The sequence below is a fragment of the Calliphora vicina genome, chromosome 5, assembly GCF_958450345.1.
Source record: "Calliphora vicina chromosome 5, idCalVici1.1, whole genome shotgun sequence".
Classification (NCBI taxonomy): domain Eukaryota; kingdom Metazoa; phylum Arthropoda; class Insecta; order Diptera; family Calliphoridae; genus Calliphora; species Calliphora vicina.
In genome coordinates this window covers 103,388,352-103,401,765 of record NC_088784.1, presented here as the reverse complement: position 1 = coordinate 103,401,765, position 13,414 = coordinate 103,388,352, and the positions used below count along the sequence as shown (strand labels likewise).

Sequence of the window (13,414 nt, the reverse complement as noted above, 5' to 3'; positions counted from 1 at the left end):
CGTGCGGACCGATTTGAAATTGGGGGATTTCGGGGAAATTTTGATTTTGGTCTGAAATTTGTTAATATTAATTCTTATTTTATAATACATATTTCATTTCAGATTGTTTCTACGGGTAATTAATTAACTATTTACCAAGATTTCTAGGACTTAACAATGCCTTGTTAAAATAAACAAGTGAAAGAGATATATTCGGCTGTGCCGAATTTTATATACCCTTCACCAAAATATACTTTAAAATAAAAATTTTAAATATTTTTAGGTAAACAAAATTTTTTTTAAATTTAATAATTTTTTTTTTAATTTAAAAAAATTTTTTTTTTAGTTTTTAAATTTTTTTTTTTAATATTTAGTGAAAAAAAAAATCGGGTTAAAAAATATTTTTTCCGTTTTTGACCCATGGTCTTATATACGTCGTTGCACAGGTCTTTGAAATATCTATCATTAGATATCCATATTGTCTATATTAATGATTTAGTAATCCAGATATGGGTCAAAAATAGGTAAAAAAATCGAGGTTGTCCTGGTTTTTTCCTTATATCTCAGCCATTTGTGGACCGATTTTCTCGATTTTAAATAGCAACCGAGCCTGAAGAAGATATTGATCGGAGATATTGATGTATCATTTGTGTATGTAAGTTATTTGGGGACTTCAGAAAGTTGATTTCAACACACAGATGGACAGACGGACATGGCTATATCGACTCCGCTATCTATAACGATTCAGAATATATATACTTTGTGGGATCGCCCTTGCCACTCATGGTGAAGGGCATAAAAATAAATTTAAAAAATAATTTTTTGTTCTTTATTTTTCTTATTTTTAAAAAAAAAATTTTTTTGATGAAAAAAAAATTCGAGTTAAAAAATATTTTTCCCGATTTTGACCCATTGTAGGTCCAACTATCTTTATATACATAGTTGCAATGGACTTTGAAATATCTATCATTAGATTCCATATTGTCTTTATTAATAACTTAGTAATCCAGATATAGATCACAAATAGACCGAAAATCGAGGTTGTGCCGGTTTTTTCCTTATATCTCAGCCATTTGTGGGCCGATTTTCTCGATTTTAAATAGCAACCGAGTCGGAAGAATTCCCGATATATTGATGTATCAATCATGTTTGTAAGTTATTTGGGGACTACGAAAAGTTGATTTCAACATACAGATGGACATGGCTATATCGACTCCGCTATCTATAACGATCCAGGATATATATACTTTGTGGGGTCGCAAATGAAAAATGTGAAATTAGTTTCTAAACGACGCACAGTGGCGCCATTTGAGTTTTTTCGTTGCAAAAATCATAACTTTTGAACCAAATGAGATAATCAAAAAATTTAAAAGGCATATGATAGATAATTGATCAGCCTATGAAATGAGTGTTTGAAAATGGTTCTACGCCTTTCAGGTGCCTACTTATGGGTTAGCAAAGTTGAAATTTGTGGAAAAATCAATTTTATGGGAAGTAAAATAAAATATTTTTTTTAAATTTTTTATGTTTCTTTTTAAAGGCTTTTATCAAAAGATTAAAAAATAAATTTTTATAAAAAAAATTTTTTTTTGGTTTTCCACGGTCATATGTCATTTTTGAAACCATGTCTTTTTTCAAAATTTTACCTCTAGCTAAAAATGGGGCAGGAAGGGCAATTTTGAATTTTTGCATTAGGTAAAGGAGTAATCAAAGAACTTATTTTGAAAATATGGCAAGTATATAAATTGATAGTTTTTTTATTTTCCTTCACAGTTGAGAAATATTGAAAAAATGCATAGTTGGTAAATATCGATTTACCTGGACAAATACAAAGCAAACAGTACAATTTTCGTTTATTCTTTTCTTAATAAATATATCTATCAAAAGAATCAAAAATAATGACGATCAGTTACATAGTTTTCGATATATTGTATCTGAAACCGGACCAAATTATCTAAAAATTGTGTTTTTTGAAAACTGAAAATCAGTCAACTTTGAAGGGCTACATCTTCTGAACCAAAAATCTGATTGTAATAAGAGTAGCATTTTTGAAATCGACAATTTACTGTAAAAGAGGTTTATTCAATATTTTTTAGGAACACATGAAATTTTGGTTTTTAGCAACCACACTTGTTCTACGGGCGCCACTGTGAGACGTTGGATCGGTAAGCACGCAAGCAGACTTTGACTTTCTTTCAACAGCTACTGTCGCAGCTGTCTGGACCGTGAAAAGGACAAAATGGGTTTTCACCTTCTCAGTTAAGACACACATTTCTGAACAAACATGGTTTCAGAACTTAGTACTTAGTTTAATCATTTGAATTTAATACAGGATTGTCATAGGATGGATGTTCGTTACTCTTTTATGATTTCATTAGAAATTATCATGAGAATGTCATGAAAAGTCTTGTCCGAGTTTATTCCTAAAACACTAAGTATAGGGTATTTTGTTTTAAAGCTAGATTTAAATTACCTGCATATAATAGCGACTACGTCGCGACGTAGCTGTTGACGACCGCAAATTCATGTAAAACGTAGTTAGTAGTAAATGCATTGAACTCCCTCTCTTCATATGTTGTATAATTTTCAGTTGAGATCTTATTAAAGCAGCCAAAAACAAAATCACACGAACCTTTGTTCGAATGACCTTTAAGAGTTTCCGCTTACGTTTGCAGTTACCACTGCTGTTGCTGCTGGTTTTGTTGCTGTTGCTGTTGGATTATTGATTGGTTAGCACAATACATGCTGTCCAATTTATGCGTAATAATCGTATTTTATTACCATCGTTTTTGGATTTTTGATTAGTTTGAATAATTTTTTGTTGCTTTAGCTGATACTTTCAGAGCTTCTGTAATAAACGTGATTTGTGAACATTAATTATGGGTATTTTTGATGTGTTTAATTTAAGTTTTGTATTTATTTTCAACTGACTGTTGTAATTTTTGAATAAAAGGTGTGAAAATTTTAATTATAGATCTAATTTTTTGTCTAAATACAATGGCTAAAGGTTTTAATACATAATGTTCTACTGTTAGGAAGACATCTGTAATAGATCAGGTTTTAGGCTTAAAATTCATAATTAACTAAAAATTTTATATATTTTTACAGCGTTAAAAATGCGGGATTTACAATAGATGGTATATCTTTTGAATGCGGTTTTTGTTTTGAACAATACGTATCTCCCTTAGTTTTTTTGATTTGAAAATGTCGAATTTTGTGCCAACATATGCGGGAATCTTAAATCTTAAAAAATCTTTAAGACTTCATCATATTTTCTAAATGTATTAAATTTACTACTATTTTTTTTCACAAAAAGTACTAAAATATGTTGCTTATATAAGGAAATATTTAGAACATTAAAATATAATTCAGAAAACATAGTTGATTTATTTTTTAAACTATTTTTTAAAATAGTAGTAGAAATACTACGTTTTCAAAAAAGTATTAAATCTTTAATATTTTGCCTGGAATTTAATAGTTCATACAAAAAGCTTTAAAACCATATACATTTTCTTGGACATTTACTAAAAACTATTATATTTACTACTATTTTTTAACAAAAAGTACTAAAATATTTTGTTTATATAATGAAATTTATAAAACATTAAATTATAATTTAGAAATTATAGTTGATTTAAAATTTGAAAAATAGTAGTAGAAATACTACGTTTTCAAAAAAGTATTAAATTTGTAATTTCTTGCCTAGAATATGATTGTTCATACAAGAAGCTTTAAAACCACATACATTTTCTTGAACATTTACCAAAAACTATTATATTTACTACTATTTTTTTAACAAAAAGTACAAAAATATGTTGCTTATATAATGAAATATACAAAACATTCAAATATAATTCAGAAAACATAGTTGCTTTAGAATTTTATAAATAGTAGTAAAATACTACGTTTTCAAAAAAGTATTAAATTTGTAATTTTTTGCCTAGAATTTAATAGTTCATAGAAAAAGCTTAAAAACCACATAAATTTTCTTGGACATTTACCAAAAACAATTATATTTACTACTATTTTTTTAACAAAAAGTACTAAAATATGTTGCTTATATAATGAAAAATATAAAACATTAAAATATAATTCAGAAAACATAGTTGATTTAAATTTTTTAAAATAGTAGTAGAAATACTACGTTTTCCAAAAAGTATTAAATTTGTAATTTCTTGCCTAGAATAAAATTGTTCATACAAGAAGCTTTAAAACCCCATAAATTTTCTAGGACATTTACCAAAAACTATTATATTTACTACTATTTTTTAACAAAAAGTAACAACTTATTTTGTTTATATAAAGAAATTTATAAAACATTAAATTATAAAGTAGAAATACTACGTTTTCCAAAAAGTATTAAATTTGTAATTTCTTGCCTAGAATAAAATTGTTCATACAAGAAGCTTTAAAACCCCATAAATTTTATAGGACATTTACCAAAAACTATTATATTTACTACTATTTTTTAACAAAAAGTAACAACTTATTTTATTTATATAAAGAAATTTATAAAACATTAAATTATAAAATAGAAATTATAGTTGATTTAAAATTTGAAAAATAGTAGTAGAAATACTACGTTTTCAAAAAAGTATTAAATTTGTAATTTCTTGCCTAGAATATAACTGTTCATACAATAAGCTTTAAAACCACATACATTTTTTTGGTCATTTACCAAAAACTATTATATTTACTACTATTTTTTAACAAAAAGTACTAAAATATGTTGCTTATATAATGAAAAATATAAAACATTAAAATATAATTCAGAAAACATAGTTGATTTAAATTTTTTAAAATAGTAATAAAAATACTACGTTTTCAAAAAAGTATTAAATTTTTAATTTTTTGCCTAGACTATGATTGTTCATATAAGAAGTTTTAAAACCACATAAATTTTCTTGAACATTTACCAAGCACTGTTATATTTACTACTATTTCTTAATAAAAACTACTAAAAAATGTTGCTTATATAATGAAATTTATAAAACATTAAATTATAATTTAGAAATTATAGTTGATTTAAAATTTGAAAAATAGTAGTAGAAATACTACGTTTTCAAAAAAGTATTAAATTTGTAATTTCTTGCCTAGAATATGATTGTTCATACAAAAAGCTTTAAAACCACGTAAATTTTCTGGGACATTTACCAAAAACTATTATATTTACTACTATTTTTTAACAAAAAGTACTAATTTTTATACAAATAACTAATTTGGATATTCAATCTTTCAGGCGGAGGTTTACGCTATCTTCCTTTGTGGTAGTGAGTGCTTCCGAGAACTCTCGTACTTTGCTCATGTCCTTATCATTGTAATAGACAAGATCGGATATTGTCAAGGACTGTATTACATCTCACATTCTGTTTCCCAAGTTGACTTATAGTTTGGTTCATAACTTTGTCACTAATGTAATGATTTTTCTGATTTTCAATAACAAAGTACTTAGTACAATATTATATATTCCAGATGAATCCTATTAAGTTCTTTGTTGTATTTGTAAGATGAGCGTGTTTTACACACACAGCATTGAATTCAGGCACAACAGGTTAACACAGGAATCCTTCTTTGGTATCAAAATTTGATTTGTCAGAGAAAAGAACAGATTCGTGAACTTAACTAGTTTGGGTTGAGTTGAATAGACTAGTTCCTGAGGTAAAATTTGGATTTGGCTTGAAAGAGTAGGGTTAAAGTAGAAAATCTTAGAAATTGTAGAATTATTTAAAGAAGATTAAGAAGAAAGCCAAACTAATGAATTTAAAGGAAAATTACATTTCCTCGCTCACAATTATAGTTTTGTTTTTGCTTTGAGAAATGTATAATAATAACTGCTTACTTATTGAAAATTTTTAATCCATTAAATCGAACAGGCCCAGTGGGGGGCGGCGCTTTACTTAAAAGTAATTGCAAGTAAAACTATTTTTAGAACACCTAAATAGGAGTATACAAACATATGAATATGTAGAAATATCAATAGCGAAACTAAATAGCCATAACGGAAATTAACTTAAATTCTTCTCAGCAAAACATGAAGATTCAAACCCACTTTCCTAACAGCACCTACACCGCTCAATACAAAACATCAAACATGCAAAACAATTAATTAAATGACTCACAACAATTTACCATTATTTTACGATCATCTGCTTTCAATTATGCTTTAACTTTGAAATATTCTTCATTTTTTTATGACTTTTTAAATGTTTAATGTTAAAGCTCGGCATTTTTAAGCGTAACATCTTTAAATCTCTGTTAAGACCTTTTTCATTATATTTATATAATTTATGGCTGTTTGCTTAGTTTTTTTATATTTATTTCCTACTTGTTTTACATGCTCAATTTACAAGTAGTTTTTGAAATTATTATTTTTTTTGTTTCCATTTTATCTCTGTATTTAAATATTTATCATTTACAAACCGTAACAACATTCAGTCACAGACACAAAAAAAGTTTTGGCAATAATTGTGGGAAAATAATGAAACTTGTATAGACATACATCTCAGCCACAGACAGACAGACAGACATAAAACTTATGTGAATTCAACACATAACAAACCATTTGATTCTAATGAGATCCGCATTTGAAACTGCTCATAAATGTTTGTTGTTCTTTATGTTTTTGTTTTCTTTTTGTTTTAGTTCTTGTATATTTATTTGAACAAATTTTACGCACATGAAATTTATAATTATCAAAATGAAATCAGCTAGAAGTCTGTTCTTTTTTGTTTTCGTTTCAAATGAAACTTGGAATAATTCTCACACTTCTTTTTTATTCCTTAAAAACAAATGCTTAATATTGTACTCTACACCTTGGTTATAATAAAGTCCACATGAAATCCAAAATGATATTCTAAAACCCTAAATATTTTTTAATTTTAAAAATAGTAGTAAAATACTACTTTTTTAAAATGTATTGAATTTGTTATTTTTTCTTAAAAATATTAATAAAAAGTCTTTAAACCTCATCATATTTTCTAAAAGTATTACATTTACTACTACTTTTTAACAAAAAGTACTAAATTATGTTGCTTATATAATGAAAAATATAAAACATTAAAATATAATTCAGAAAAAATAGTTGATTTAAATTTTTTAAAATAGTAGTGGAAATACTACGTTTTCAAAAAAGTATTAAATCTTTAATTTTTTGCCTAGAATATGATTGTGCATACAAGAAGCTTTAAAACCACATAAATTTTCTGGGACATTTACCAAAAACAATTATATTTACTACTATTTTTTAACAAAAAGTACTAAAATATGTTGCTTATATAAAGAAATATATAAAACATTAAAATGTAATTCTGAAATTATCTTTGATTTAAAATTTTAAAAATAGTAGTAGAAATACTACGTTTTCAAAAAAGTATTAAATTTTTAATTTTTTGCCTAGAATATGATTATTCATACCACATGTTTTAAAATTATATAAATTTTCATGGACATTCACCAAAAACTATTATATTTAAAAGAAGTTTAACAGAAAGTAATGAAATTTATAAAACATTAAAATATAAATTAGAAATTATAGTTGACTGAAAATTTTAAAAATAGTAGTAGAAATACTACGTTTTTAAAAAAGTATTAAATTTGTAATTTTTCCCTAGAATATGATTGTTCATACAATAAGCTTTAAAACCACAAATTTTCTTGGACATTTACCAAAAATTATTATATTTACTACTATTTTTTTAACAAAAAGTACTAAAATATTTTTTTTATATAATGAAATTTATAGAATATTAATATATAAATTAGAAATTATAGTTGACTGAAAATTTTAAAAATAGTAGTAGAAATACTACGTTTTCAAAAAAGTATTAAATTTGTAAATTTTTGCATAGAATATGATTGTTCATACAAGAAGCTTTAAAGCCACATAAATTTTCTTTGACATTTACCAAAAACTATTATATTTACTACTATTTTTTTAACAAAAAGTACTAAAATATTTTGTTTATATAATGAAATTTATAAAACATTAAAATATAAATAAGAAATTATAGTAGACTGAAAATTTTAAAAATAGTAGTAGAAATACTACGTTTTCTAAAAAGTATTAAATTTGTAGTTTTTTGCTTAGAATATGATTGTTCATACACAAGCTTTAAAACCACATAAATTTTCTTGGACATTTACTAAAAACTATTATATTTACTACTATTTTTCTAACAAAAAGTACTAAAATATGTTGCTTATATAATGAAATATATAAAACATTAAAATATAATTTAGAAAACATAGTTGATTTGAAATTTTAAAAATAGTAGTTGAAATCCTACGTTTTTAAAAAAGTATTAAATTTGTAAATTTTTGCCTAGAATATGATTGTTCATACAAGAAGCTTTAAAACCATATAAATTTTCTTGGACATTTACCAAAAACTATTATATTTACCACTATTTTTCTAACAAAAAGTACTAAAAATATGTTGCTTATATAATGTAAAATATAAAACATTAAAATATAATTCAGAAAACATAGTTGATTTAAAATTTTAAAAATAGTAGTAGAAATACTACGTTTTTAAAAAAGTATTAAATTTGTAAGTTTTTTGCCCATAATATGATTGTTCATACAAGAAGCTTTAAAATCACATAAATTTTTTTGGTCATTTACCAAAAACTATTATATTTACTACTATTTTTTAACAAAAAGTACTAAAATATGTTGCTTATATAATGAAATATATAAAACATTAAAATATAATTCAGAAAACATAGTTCATTTAAAATGTTTAAAATAGTTATAGAAATCCTACGTTTTCAAAAAAGTATTAAATTTGTAATTTGTTGCCTAGAATATGATTGTTCATACAAGAAGCTTTAAAACCACATAAATTTTATTGGACATTTACCAAAAACTATTATATTTACTACTATTTTTCTAACAAAAAGTACTAAAATATTTTATTTATATAATGAACATTAAAATATAATTTAGAAATTAAAGTTGATTTGAAATTTGAAAAATAGTAGTAGAAATACTACGTTTTCAAAAAAGTAATAAATTTGTAATTTTTTGTCTAGAATATGATTGTTCATACAATAAGCTTTAAAACCACACAAATTTTCTTGGACATTTACCAAAAACTATTATATTTACTACTATTTTTTTAACAAAAAGTACTAAAATATGTTGCTTATATAAAAAAATATGTAAAACATTAAAATGTAATTTAGAAATTATTTGATTTAAATTTTTAAAAATAGTAGTAGAAATCCTACGTTTTTAAAAAAGTATTAAATTTGTAAATTTTTGCCTAGAATATGATTGTTCATACAAGAAGCTTTAAAACCACATAAATTTTCTTTGACATTTACCAAAAACTATTATATTTACTACTATTTTTTTAACAAAAAGTACTAAAATATTTTGTTTATATAATGAAATTTATAAAACATTAAAATAAAAATAAGAAATTATAGTTGACTAAAAATTTTAAAAATAGTAGTAGAAATACTACGTTTTCAAAGAGTATTAAATTTGTAGTTTTTTGCCTAGGATATGATTATTCATAGCACAAGCTTTAAAACCATATATATTTTTTGGAAATTTACCAAAAACTATTTACTACTATTTTTTAACAAAAAGTGATAAATTTTGTTACTTATTTAATGGAATATATTAAGCACACAAATATAATTCCATAAATATTATATTTTTCCATTTTCAAAATAGTAGTAGAAATGCTACTTTTTAGTGCAGAAACCCTGCATTTGTAAGTCATATACCAATAGTTTTTCTAGTTGGGTTTTCCAAAATGTATATTCGAGTAATTATGCGAAGTAATTAAAAGATTCGACTCAGCTTTAGTTGTTGTTAATTAAAGATTTTGTTAATTTAGTAATTGTTTATTAAGAACCTTAAAATAGTGTTAATTTTTATGTTTTTCATGAAACATTAATAAGAATTTTACTTAAAAATTTGATTTATGTGGGAATTTTTATTTGAACAAAGAAATGAAATAAATAATGATTAAAAAATGTGAATTAAGAAGAATTGTGTTTGTTAATTTTCCTTTAAACAAAAATTCTTAAATTTCCTACAGTATTCACATTTTTAGTGGGATGATGTTTTAAAAATACTATGATTTAAGTCAATAAACGGTAGTCAGTGTTTTAGTTTTTTTAAATTATAATATTTAAACAGTTTAAAACAGTTTGCGTCATATTTTCTACTTTACACTTTATTTAATTCCTTTTCGCAACATATTTTTGCATAAAACAAAGTTCACACCCCCTACTAAATTTAAAAACGAAAAAACTATATAAAGGCCAAATACTTTTTAACTAAATCATCCATTTAAAGCATGAATTGGACTTTTTTTATTAATTAAAATCCCATGAACGAAATAAACTGGAAAACCCACAAAATCATAACAAAAAAAAATCCGCAACGAAATCCAACAACTCTCTAAAAAATCTTTATAATGAAGAAACAAAGAACTTCAAATTAAATAAATAAAAAGCAACAAAACAAACTAAACAGCAAAAAGTCACATACATAAATGCCACAATTAGATAGAATACACTAAAAAAAGCTGAAAATTGGCTAAAATGATGTAAGATCACAAATTTAGGAGAGAATTAAAAATAAAACAAGAAGATACAATCAAATAAAAAACATACAGCAAATGCGTCATCATATAAAATGGTTAAAATATGTATGAATTTTGGACAAGATTAAAAAAGAATATTAAATATTAAATTTAAATAAAACAACAACTTAAACAATAATAATAGACCTCATACAGATGTCTACAGAAAACCTGAACAGATGACAAGACGAGACAAGACAAACGTCTGTTTAAACGAATTAAGCCAAACAATTTTTGGCCAACAACTAAAAGTTCTGGGCTGAGCACGTGAGCATTAACACACACTCACAGTAAACAAATGCAAATGCGATCAAATGAGTAGAAAAAAAGCTTTGGTCTCTCTCTCTCTCTTAATGCAATTTAAATAAAAGTTTAATTCAAGTTTGGTTTGAAATTTAATCAGGGGTCTTAAGGCAAATGCACAAAAAAATTAAAATTCAAAATTTTTTTAAAAATGTGGTCAATTTAGCTGTTTCTAATTAGTTCTAGGCTACAAAAACAACTGTTATTGTTTATAAAGTTAATTTTTAGTATAAATTTTAAATAAAGATTACAATAATCTAGTATTTAGAAACATGGTCAAGAACGCGACATTTGTACGCCATTGAAACAAATCTAAAAGAGAGCTTTTTGTTTAATTTTTTTACAGCATTTTTGAAGTACTGTGTTTATTACAAAAGGTAAGTTTTGTTATTTCCAATATATTAGCAATAAACATGGGATCAAGAACGCGACAAAGATAGAACACGTTTTCGAATGCATGTAGAAAAATGAAAAAATAAAGCATCTGGCTTTCTGTTGATAGTTGTCATGTTGAAATATTTACATTCGTGTTTTTACAATCTTTAATAAGATTAAGAACGCGACATATTTTTAGTCACGTTTTTTATAAAGATGAATTCAAGTAATTACAACAAATGCTTCGTATTTATTATTAATTGGTACGAAGTATTGTGTTTATTACAAAAGGTAAGTTTAGTCGTTTTGCTGTTTCCCATATATTAGCAATAAACATGGGTTCCAGAACGCGACAAAAATGGAACTCGTTTTCGACTGCATGTAGAAAAATGCCAAAATAAATCATAAAAATCTGGCTTTCTGTTGAAATATCATCATATTGTCATATTGAAATATTTGCATTCATTTTTTACAACCTTTAATAGGATTTAGCACGCGAAATATTTTTTAGTTACGTTTTTAATATGGATGAGTTCAAGTAATTTCAACAAATGCTTCGTATTTATTATTAATTGGTAGGACATAGGTTTTATCATTAACAAAGCCAACCGTTAGTATGATTTAGTACGCGACATATTTTCCTGTTTATTATTTATTGGTTCCGCAAGGATTTATATTTATTTTCAGCAGCTTGCTATTAGTTTTAGCCAAATTCGTTAGCTCTTCATAGAGTCTTCTCAGTAGCTTTATGGCAATATTCTTTATACTTTAGTGAACATTTGTCGTTGAAAAATCATCTACTTTCTATAGCGAACGTAGTTACTTTTTTGTTAAAACCTTTAAATGCTGATTTGAATTAAAACTGTCATCCACTTAATTAAAACGATCGTGGAATACTGATAACAAACGATGATTTAGTTACAAGAACGCGACAATGGAATGAATATCAACGAAATAAAATTAAAAATTTACCGTTAATCAATCTTTGTATTTAGATTGGAGTTAACATTTACAGACAACTGATTAGAACGATCGCGGAATACTAATAACAAATGGTGATTTACATACAAGAACGCGACATTTCAGGATTCATCCAAATGCTGAGAAACTGAAGCTGAGAGATCTTGAAAGACGATTTTGCATGTCTGAAATGCTGCTTGAACCTTATAAAAGAAAATCATTTTTGCACCGAATCATTACTTGCGATGAAAAAGTGATACATTACGATAACCCGATGCGTAAGAGATCATATGTGAAGCCCGGCCAACCAGCCGAATCGTATTTGGTGGGACAAAAAGGGTCCCATCTATAATGGCTGCTGAAATCTGGCCAGACCATCACTGGGAATCTGTACCGAACGCAACTCATTCGTTTGAAGAGAGCTTTAGGCGAAAAACTTCCAGAATATGCGGCCAGATATGAAACCGTAATATTGCTCAGCCACATGTTGCAATACCTGTTAAAAAGTATTTAGAATGAAGTGGTTGTGATGTTTTGCCTCAACCGCTTTATAGTCCAGACCGAGCCCCGTCCGACTACTATTTGTTTCGATCGATGCAGAACTCTCTCTGGGATACGCTTCACTTTGGAACAGAGTATCCGACATTACCTTGATTCGTAAAAGATGAGCAGTTCTTTCGGCTCAGAATACATTTGTTGCCAGAAAGATGGGAAAAGGTCATAGCTAACAATGGCCTATGCTTTGAATAAATTTATATTGTACAAATATTTTAAAAATTCGCGTTTTCAATTCATTTTATTTTGAAATTTTCTGAAATATTTAACTTTAATAGAGTACAAAATATATACACAAGTTTGAAATTTAACGTTAATAAAAATATTTAAAGTAATCTGCAATAATTAAATAATTCTTATAAAATGTTCATGTTTCTCCACTAATATCTACAAGGTTTATCAATCTTTATCTTTTTATTCGCCTCTTTATGAATAGATTTAAACTGCAATGGAAATCCTTTTAAAATAGAGCAATTTTTTAAATCAAATTGTTTAATTTTCAATATTTGTTTAAATATCATTAAATAAATCCGTTTTTAAACAAATTGGCGCTTTTTTTCAACGACTCTCTTTAAATTTCTCATTAATTTAACCACTATAGAGAGTACATACTCGTATTTAAGTATTATTGTTGTTGTT

General features: G+C 25.5%; 1 protein-coding gene across 1 annotated transcript in view; it reads right to left on the bottom strand.

Moving 5' to 3' along the window:
- LOC135962060 (uncharacterized) overlaps positions 1-13,414 on the bottom strand; it is a 586,654-nt gene that overhangs the window by 326,947 nt on the left and 246,293 nt on the right. The window lies entirely within an intron of this gene.